The sequence below is a fragment of the Berghia stephanieae genome, chromosome 15 (assembly GCF_034508935.2).
Source record: "Berghia stephanieae isolate SIO BIC M18660-M18661 chromosome 15, UCSD_Bste_1.3, whole genome shotgun sequence".
NCBI classification, from domain to species: Eukaryota; Metazoa; Mollusca; class Gastropoda; order Nudibranchia; family Aeolidiidae; genus Berghia; species Berghia stephanieae.
In genome coordinates this window covers 19,674,471-19,684,390 of record NC_088374.1, presented here as the reverse complement: position 1 = coordinate 19,684,390, position 9,920 = coordinate 19,674,471, and positions in this window count along the sequence as shown.

The window sequence follows — 9,920 nt, the reverse complement described above, 5'->3', positions numbered from 1 at the left end:
GGCGGGGGGGGGGGGTTGGGGTTTGTTTGTTTTTGTTTTTTTTTTTGGGGGGGGGGGGGGGGGGTTGCCATCCACGTTCATGAATAATTCTCAATAACCTGTTTTATCCAGACTATAAAGGTTCATGGTTACACTTAGTTTTGTGTGTTGGTCCGTTATACTTCCGGATGGCAATGTTGTGAGCTTCTTAGCCGAGAGTACAGTATTTATAAATAAAATGACGTTGATGTCAACTCAGGTCGTTGTGATTGGGGTTTTTTTTCTTCCATCCACGTTCATGAGTAATTCTCACTAAACTGTATTAACCAGACAATAAACGTTCAAGGTTATAGATAGTATGCGCTTGGATAAGAAGCTCATAACATTGCCATCCGGAAGTATAACGGACGAACACACAAAACTGTGTGTATCCATGAACTTTTATAGTCGGATTAATACAGTTCAGTGAGCATTACTCATAAACGCGGATGGCAAAAAACAATAACAAAGACATGAGTGACGTCATCTTCGAACTATCTATACATAGTTTTGAGTGTTAGTTCGTTATACTTCGGGATGGCAATGTTGTGAGATAGTATGCGCTTTGCTAAGAAGCTCACAACTCACAACCTTGCCATCCGGGAGTATAACGAACCAACACACAATACTCTGTATAACCTGAAACGTTTATAGCCTGGATAATACAGTTAAGTGAGAATGACGCATAAACGAGGATGGCAAAAAAAAACAATAACAACGACCTGAGTGACATCAACGTCATTTTATTTATAGATAATGTGCTCTCGGCTAAGAAGCTCACAACATTGCCATCCGGAAGTATAACTGACCAACACTCAAAACTAAGTGTAACCATGAACTTTTATAGTCTGGATAATACAGTTTAGTGAGAATTACTCATAAACACGGATGGCAAAAAACAATAACAAAGACCCGAGTGACGTCAACTTCATTCTATCTATATCTGGCTGTAATGTTCTGAACTTTTTAAGTAAACGCAATGCATGAATGTGGCCTGAAAAGATATTTTTATTCTTGTTAGGCTTTTAGAACATAAGAAGAATGATATGTAATTGTTTTCCTATGATTCCTTCTTTCAGTCATATGGGGGGGGGGGGTCTGTTAGATAAAAGGTGAGCTTTTTATAGCGCAATTTCCACTAAATGTGCTCAAAGTGCTCTACAATGGGTCCCTGGTCAGCAACATTTAACATGTAGGACGGGACATGATGCCTGTTAGGCGATATTACAATATTTCAGACAAAGACAACGCTGTTAACGGCCAGGTACTAATTTTACACCTGAGTACGGTGAGAGAATGTGAGTAAAGAGCCTTTTACAAGGACTCAACTATGCGCCGAGCGCAAGGCTCGAACCCAGGACCTTCCGATCCGAAAGCGAGTGTTATACCACTAGACCACAAATATTAAATTTGCACTAGACTAGTAACCCATCCAAACGGTAGCATGCAATTTGATTTAGCGATACCGAAACTTGGTTAAGCTCGGCTTCGTTGGTCTTTCTTGTGGCGCTAAAAAAACCTATAATATTGTAATAATGTTAAAATAAGATTACCTTCATTTGTATGCGGGCATTTTGTAACCATGTAGATTTTGTTAGCTGCGTCACAAATCACGTGATCCGTTGAATCAACCAGCGCGTCACCAATCAACTCTCTGGCCTCACTTTCCAAATATGGGCATGACAGTTGAATGTCCTCACAACAGTTCTGAAATATCAGTATTGATAATAGGCTTCAACAGCTGGACCTCACTTCCCTCGTATTGACACATAGTAACTTAGTAACTAAATTATCGGAACAATGTCGGACGCCCTTATGGAATACTTCTCCTACGCAAAAAAAAGTGTATCCAGAGGAGAAAAACATAAATCTGACCATGTTTTGACTTTAATACATTCTTATCACATGACATGTGAAAAATTTCTAGCCAGCATGAAGAATATAAAGTACCGATTTTGTTTGTTTAGAACGAAGCTGCTCTTGCTGGGCGGATGTGACATCAAACTATTGAATCCAATTTAGGGGAGGTGTGGGGAGAGGGGGAGGGGGGGGGAGAGAGAATAGAAAACGCTTCTTTATTTCATTAAATAAGTTAACTGTCGTACTCTGGGATAAACCGTAGCCATCGTTAACTTATAGCCTGACACTGACCACAAAATGTTGTCAAAATGCCAGTCTTTTGCCACAAAAGAAAACAAATCGTGAGTTATATTGAATAGTTCAACCAATGAAATAACTTGTTTACATGAGCTCTACTAACGACAACTCACTAGGCGGTGCAAAAACCAAATAATGACGTCAAACTGCCAGTCTTTTTGGGTTTCAGTATCAGGCTATAACTTAACGATGGCTACGGATAAACACGAATTTAAAATTTTGGCCAGAAATCCCGTCCTTCCAACATCGACCAATTTAACTGATTTAAATGAATACATTAATTAGGGGCAGGAGGCTCAGTTGTACTGTAAGTGCTTCGTACCCGAAAGGAACTGAGTTCCATCACCCGCCGCTACGCGCTGTGTGGCCTTGAGCAAGTCACCCCGCTCTAGCTCAATTTGCGGCGCTGCAATGGGGCTGAAGCCTGGGATATTACAGTCTTCTCTTGGAATAGACCCTAGAGATCAATTTCCACTGTGGGATGAATAAAGGGAATTTTCCTTTTTTTTATTTCATTAGAAAATGACCCCCATAAAACATCTCAAAAGATGAGATCAAGTTGCCATTTTCAGACTTCGCTGAGGACATAACAGTCTCCAACCGTGGCCTTCGTAAACTCGTGGCCTGATACTGACCAACACATGACGTCAAAATACAAGTCTTTGGTCACAAAAGAAAACAAATTGTGAGTCGCATTCAACAGTTCAACCAATGGATTCACTTGTTCCCTTGACCACTACTAAAGACAACTCACTAGGCGGTCCACAAACCTAAAAATAACGTCAAAATATGGGTCTTAGTGGGTTTTAGCGTAACCATCGTTAACATATTATAGCCTAACACAAGAACCCTCTAGGACTTATAGCAAAGAGTGTGTAGGGTAACGTAGTTACCAAGAGCTCTCACTTCTCTTAACCGCAATGCTATTGTCGCGTGCCAGGCGAGACAGCGAGGTGGGTGTGCTCCGCGTGTATCATGCGCGCTAGGCTTACTGATACAATGAAGAAAATACGAGTAGAAGACGGAAGATGGGTGGCTTCACCAAAAGCGGGATGTGAGAGCTTTTGGTAACATAACAATCGTTACCTACACGCTCTTTGCTTATAGTTTGACGTCATTTTTTATGTGTGTGCAGTGTCTGGTGAGTTGCCGTTAGTAGAGCACAAGGAAACAACGTAATTCCATTGGTTAAATTATTGAACACAAGTAACTCACGATTTGTTTTCTTTTATGACCAAAGACTTTTCTTTTGACCTCAGTTTTTGGCCAGTGCCAGGCTGTAAGTAAACGATAATAATAAAAAATAATAATAATAATAATAATAATAATATAATAATAATAATAATAATAATATAATAATAATAATAATAATATAATGATAATATAATAATAATAATAATAATATAATAATTAATAATATAATAATAATAATAATAATAATAATAATAATAATAATATATAATAAAATAAATAATAATAATAATAAATAATAATAATAATAATAATAATATAATAATAAAATAATAATAATAATAATAATAATAATAATAATAATAATAATAATAATAATAATAATAATAATAATAATAATAATAATAATAATAATAATAATAATAATAATGATAATAATAATAATAATAATAATAATAATAATAATAATAATAATAATAATAATAATAATATATAATAATAATAATAAAAATAATAATAATAATAATAATAACAATAATATAATATAATAATAATAATAATAATAAATAATAATAATAATGATAATGATAATAATAATAATAATAATAATAATAATAATAATAATAATAATAATAATAATAATAATAATGATAATAATAATAATAATAATAATAATAATAATAATAATAATAATAATAATAATAATAATAATAATAATAATAATAATAATAATAATAATAATATAATGATAATAATAATAATAATAATAATAATAATAATAATAATAATAATAATAAAAAATAATAATGAATAATAATAATAATAATAATAATAATAATAATAATAATAATAATAATAATAATAATAATAATAATAATAATAAAATAATAATATACAATAATAATAATAATAATAATAATAATAATAATAATAATAATAATAATAATAATAATAATAATAATAATAATAATAATAATAATAAATACTAATAATACACATTTATACAGCGCTCATTCTCGTGTAAAACACAAGCTCTGGGCACTTTACAATATAAATTATCAATTTTAAGTGAAAAAAATAAATAAATAAATAAATAAATAAATAAATAAATATATAAAATAAAAGGATGGCTGTGGTTTTATTGTCAGGCTGTAAGATAACGATGGCTACCCTCCTACGCCGCATGTTTAAAGCGTTTAAGAGTGGAGAAACAGACATTTGTGAATGTGGAGAGGGGAAGCAGGATGCCACACGTGTTTTACAGGACTGTACAAAAGTACAATGAACGAATGGCGAATATTTAGGCCCGAGAAGACTACACTAAAGTCGAAGCTCTATAGGTCTCTGCATGAGCTTGGAAAGACCACGGCGATCCTGCATCTTGTTAAAATTGAGCTTTTGTAATAGCGCAATATCCACTAAACGTGCTCAAAGCGCTTTACAAGAGTTCCCTAGCCAACAGGAACACTTCACATGAGGACGTGACATGACGCCTGTTAGGCGATATTACGATTTTTTCGCACAGAGGCAACGCTGTTAACGGCCAGGTACTCGTTTTACACATGAGCACGGTGAGATAATGTGAGTAAAGAGTCGGAAAAATTTTGACCTGCCATCCCAATATTTTTATTGGCTGTAAGGAAAATATTGACCTTCCAACCTATTTTCTTAAAAGAATAAATTAATTGTTCCTTACCTTGTACACAAAGCAAGTTACGTCACAAGAGCAGGGGGTGATAATCTCCCGGCCACAACGATTTTGACACAACGCAATGTCCGGGAGTGTGTCGTAATCGTCTCGTGTAATCGCCGAGCTTTGATTACTTTGCTCAAGATCGAAATCGTCATTTATTTCTGAATGATAAGTATTTCCTCTAGTTGATTTGTGGGATTTTAAATATTGTTGGATTGATTCGTTCTCTCTCGTGTCTTCTGACTCTTCTTCTGCTTCTCCTCCAACCACCTGCTCTTCCTCCTCCTCCTCCTCCTCCTCCTCCTCCTCCTCCTCCTCCTCCTCCTCCTCCTCCTCCTCCTCCTCCTCCTCCTCCTCTTCCTCTTCCTCCTCCTTCTCTCTCTCAACTTCTTCCTCTACCCCATGCTTTATATCTTTCTCTTCGATGTTTTCTTCATCATCCTTCTTCTCTTTTTCTTTTTCTTCACTCTCCACATCTTCGTCCGTTTTTTCCTCTTTTCTTTTGGTGACAGAATCATTCAAACTCTCTTCCGCATTTCCAAATTCTGGTGTTGTAGCGATGAAAGACAATTTCCCAGAATTCAACAGCGGTTTGTCTTCACCTCCACCATGACTTCCTTCTGGACTATTCTTTAGAAATCTCGTATCTGACTTCTGTAATTCAGACCAAGAATTTTTACTTAGTGTAAAGTCCGTCTTTTGCTCTTTGTTCTCAGAGCTGTTCGCATCAACTTCAGTGTTTGGAGATTCTTTGTCTCTCATTAATTGTCGAACTGCGTCTCTTTTCAGTCTCCCCGTGTTTGTGTTGTCTCCTGTGTGGTCTGCAGTGTCTAGCTCGAGTTGGTCAACATAATTTGCGACTGTGGTGATTAGGCCTGCCCCAAAAGAATAATATTCGAGAGACGATTCACGCTTGTCCACGTTTGTCAATTTCGAGTCTTTCGAATGTTGTTTTGTGATGTAAACGGACGATGACCAGCTTGGTGTGTACGGCTTGAAATTATTGCTAATCATGTTTTCGGATGCAAACTGTTGTAAGATTACTTGTGGTGGAGGTGGGGGTTGTTGTTGTTGTTGTTGTTGTTGTTGCTGCTGCTGCTGTTGTTGTTGTTGTTGTTCTTCTTCTTCTTCTTCTTCTTCTTCTTCTTCTTCTTCTTCTTCTTCTTCTTCTTCTTCTTCTTCTTCTTCTTTGTTGTTGTTGTCTTTCTTCTCTGGTATCGCTTCATCAAGAAAATCTCCACTGTCGAGTCCCCGTAATCGAGAATCGATATCGCCAATAACATTATTATAACCACCAAACAACCGACCATCCTTTTCAGCCTTTCGAACCTGTCGATTTTGAATATATTTACTTCTCTGAAATTTCAAAATATTTTCGCTTTCATTCGACTTCCGCTTCCTGACCATTCTGCCCAAAAACGTAAATGGCTTCGTTTTCATTTTTGAATAGTTTGGGTTTATGTTGCCTAACCGGAATATTTTTTCTATTTCCAGAGGGTTAAATAACCGTTTTCTTCTTTTCGTTTTCCATGGTAACTTTTCAAAACCTCTTGTTTGATTTCTATTTAACAAGAGCTTCCTATAACGTCCAAATTGAGAAAAACCTTTCCTGAAAATTGCACGTACGTCATTGTTTTTCTTTCCGTCCAATCCGATCATAGATGAATTTTTTGCCTTTTTGAGAAAATGTTTGTTTCTTGATTCATTCATATGAGGTCTTAGCAACATTTTTTTCCTATCATGCGGAGGTGAATTTTCATTTCTCAACGCACTCAAGTTCAGAATGGGCCCATTTTCCGAACGTAATTCTCCATGAGAACACAAATTCTCTTTTGTCTCATTATCTCCCTTCTTGACATCGACACTACAATCTTGATGAGGCATGTGTTGTGATACTTGTCTTTTGTTTGTTTCACTAAAAACAGACTTATTTATCAGGAAACGTTTCTTAAAGCTTTCAATTCTATTCACTCCAAGTGGAAAGTGACGCCATTTTTCACGAAGAACTGTTTTGTCAACATAAAAATGTGGTTTAATTTTCTTCCCTGTTTCTTTAACTACACCAGCGTTGAAACTCTTGCCAATGTTTGATGAAACAGTTATCAGAATACACAACAAAACATAGAATTTTTCCATTATTCTATTGCTGGAATACGCTTGTCTCCGATTATGTCCCTTTGTTGTGTCCAACACAGTCAATTGTTTATTAACCAATTAACTGCCGTAATCTAGAAATACACGCATTTAAAAATTTGGTCACTCCCGCCTACAAGAAATTGGAAAAAAATTCGTCGTTTTCAGGAGTAGTAACAACATAGTAGACAGTATAACTACCATTAAAAATGACCAATTTGTGTTTAAATACATGACTTGAATGTTCTAATCTCCTTTATATAGATACTATCTCTGGCTACAAAACTTCGTTTTCAAGAAATTTATTGAATTATAAATCTTTATAGATAGTTCGAAATTGACGTCAATCAGGTCTTTGTTATTGGGTTTTGTTTTGTTTTGGTTTTTTTTTTTTTTTTGTTTGTTTGTTTGTTTTGTCTAAACTGTATTATCTAGACTATAAACGTACATATTATGGTTAGACACAGTTTTGTGTGTTGGTCCGTTTATATTTCCGGATGGCAATCTTGTGAGCTTCTTAGCCAAACGCATATGTGACCCATCGTCTCAAAAAGGTAAAATGTCGGAACGAACCATGTTTTTAATAGCGGAAATACTTGTTAAACTGGTCAAAAATATAAACTGTTGGCGTTATCACTCTAAAACAGAATATCCATTCTTCTCAATAGAACATACAAACTCAACACAAGTCTGATATTTCCGGCTATAAATTCAAGTTTCAACATCTTAACCAACCCGACTTAATACCGTTTTGAGGCGAAGGGTCACATATTATCTATATAAAAGATTAGGACCGAAAATTCGTAGTTCTGCGAAATTTTCGTTATAGTAGGCAGGTCTAGTGACCTATCGGGAACCCCATAAAGTGCCCGACAAAGCAGAAAGAAAAACGGAGATTAAGATAAAGGGAGTAAATCTGACTCATGAATGAACAACACAAAATAAACGACGTTTCGGCCTTTGGCCTTTCACAAGTAAACACAAAATACATCTATGTGACCCTTCGCCTCAAAACGGTATTCAGTCGGGTTGGTTAAGATGTTGAAACTTGAAGTTATAGCCAGAAATATCAGACTTGTGTTGAGTTTGTATGTTTTATTGAGAAGAATGGATATCCTGTTTAAGAGTGCTAACGCCAACAATTTATATTTTTGACCAGTTTAACAATTAATTCGGCTTTTAAGAATATGGTTCGTTCCGACATAATACCGTTTTGAGACGATGAGTCACATATTATATTCATGAGTCAGATTTATTCCCTTTATCTTAATCTCCATTGTATTTACTCATTTAGGCGCATCTATTTATTAGAAAGAAAGAAAAACACTTAGAAAAAAAAATATTCCCACTCAATATGAACAATAAAATGCCCAGATGATAAATGGCGTGAATTCAAGAAATATGTGGGCTTTATAAAGGTTTGTTTGAGAATAAATAAATTCAAATAGAGAAGAGGGGTGGGGGGGGGGGGGAGGAGTGAAATAACTCTTTGAAGAATTTCTGATTAAGTTTGATATTAATCAATGACACCGTGATGGTAAGTCTATACGACAAGTATCTTGTTCCTGAACAATGACAATAGTCGTCTATCTATCTATCTATCTATCTATCTATCTGTCTGTCTGTCTATCTATATATCTATCTATCTATCTATCTATCTATCTGTCTGTCTGTCTATCTATCTATCTATCTATCTATCTATCTATCTATCTATCTATCTATCTATCTACTTATCTATCTGTCTATCTATCTAACTATCTATCTACCTGTCTGTCTGTCTGTGTGTCTGTCTGTCTGTCTATCTGTCTGTCTATCAATCTATCTATCTATCTATATATATATATATATATATATATATATATATATATATATATATGTCTCTCTATCTATCTATCTATCTATCTATCTATCTATCTATCTATCTATCTATCTATCTATCTATATATCTATCTATCTATCTATCTATCTATCTGTCTGTCTGTCTATCTATCTATCTATCTATCTATCTGTCTGTCTGTCTGTGTGTCTGTCTGTCTGTCTGTCTATCTATCTGTCTGTCTATCAAACTATCTATCTATCTATATATATATATATATATATATATAAAAATATATATATATATGTCTCTCTATCTATCTATCTATCTATCTATCTATCTATCTATCTATCTATCTATCTATCTGTCTGTCTGTCTGTCTGTCTATCTATCTATCTATCTATCTATCTATCTATATCTGTCTATCTACCTATCTATCTATCTATCTATCTATCTGTCTGTCTGTCTGTCTGTCTGTCTGTCTATCTATCTATCTATCTATCTATCTATCTATCTATCTATCTATCTATATGTCTGCCTGTCTATCTATATATATATATATATATATATATATATATATATATATATATATATATATATATATATATATATATATATATATATCTGTCTGTCACTGTCTATCAATCTCTCTCTCTCTCTCTCTCTCTCTCTCTCTCTCTCTCTCTCTCTCTCTCTCTCTCTCTCTCTCTCTCTCTCTCTTCTCTTCTCTCTCCAGCCATCTATTTCTATATTATATCCGTCGTTTTATCTGTATAGGAGTATGCGCTTGGATGAGAAGTTCACAACATTGCCATCCGGAAGTATAACGGACCATCACACAAAGCTATGTGTAACCATGAACGTTTATAGATAGACGTCACTCAGGTATTTGTTATTGTCTTTTGCCATCCA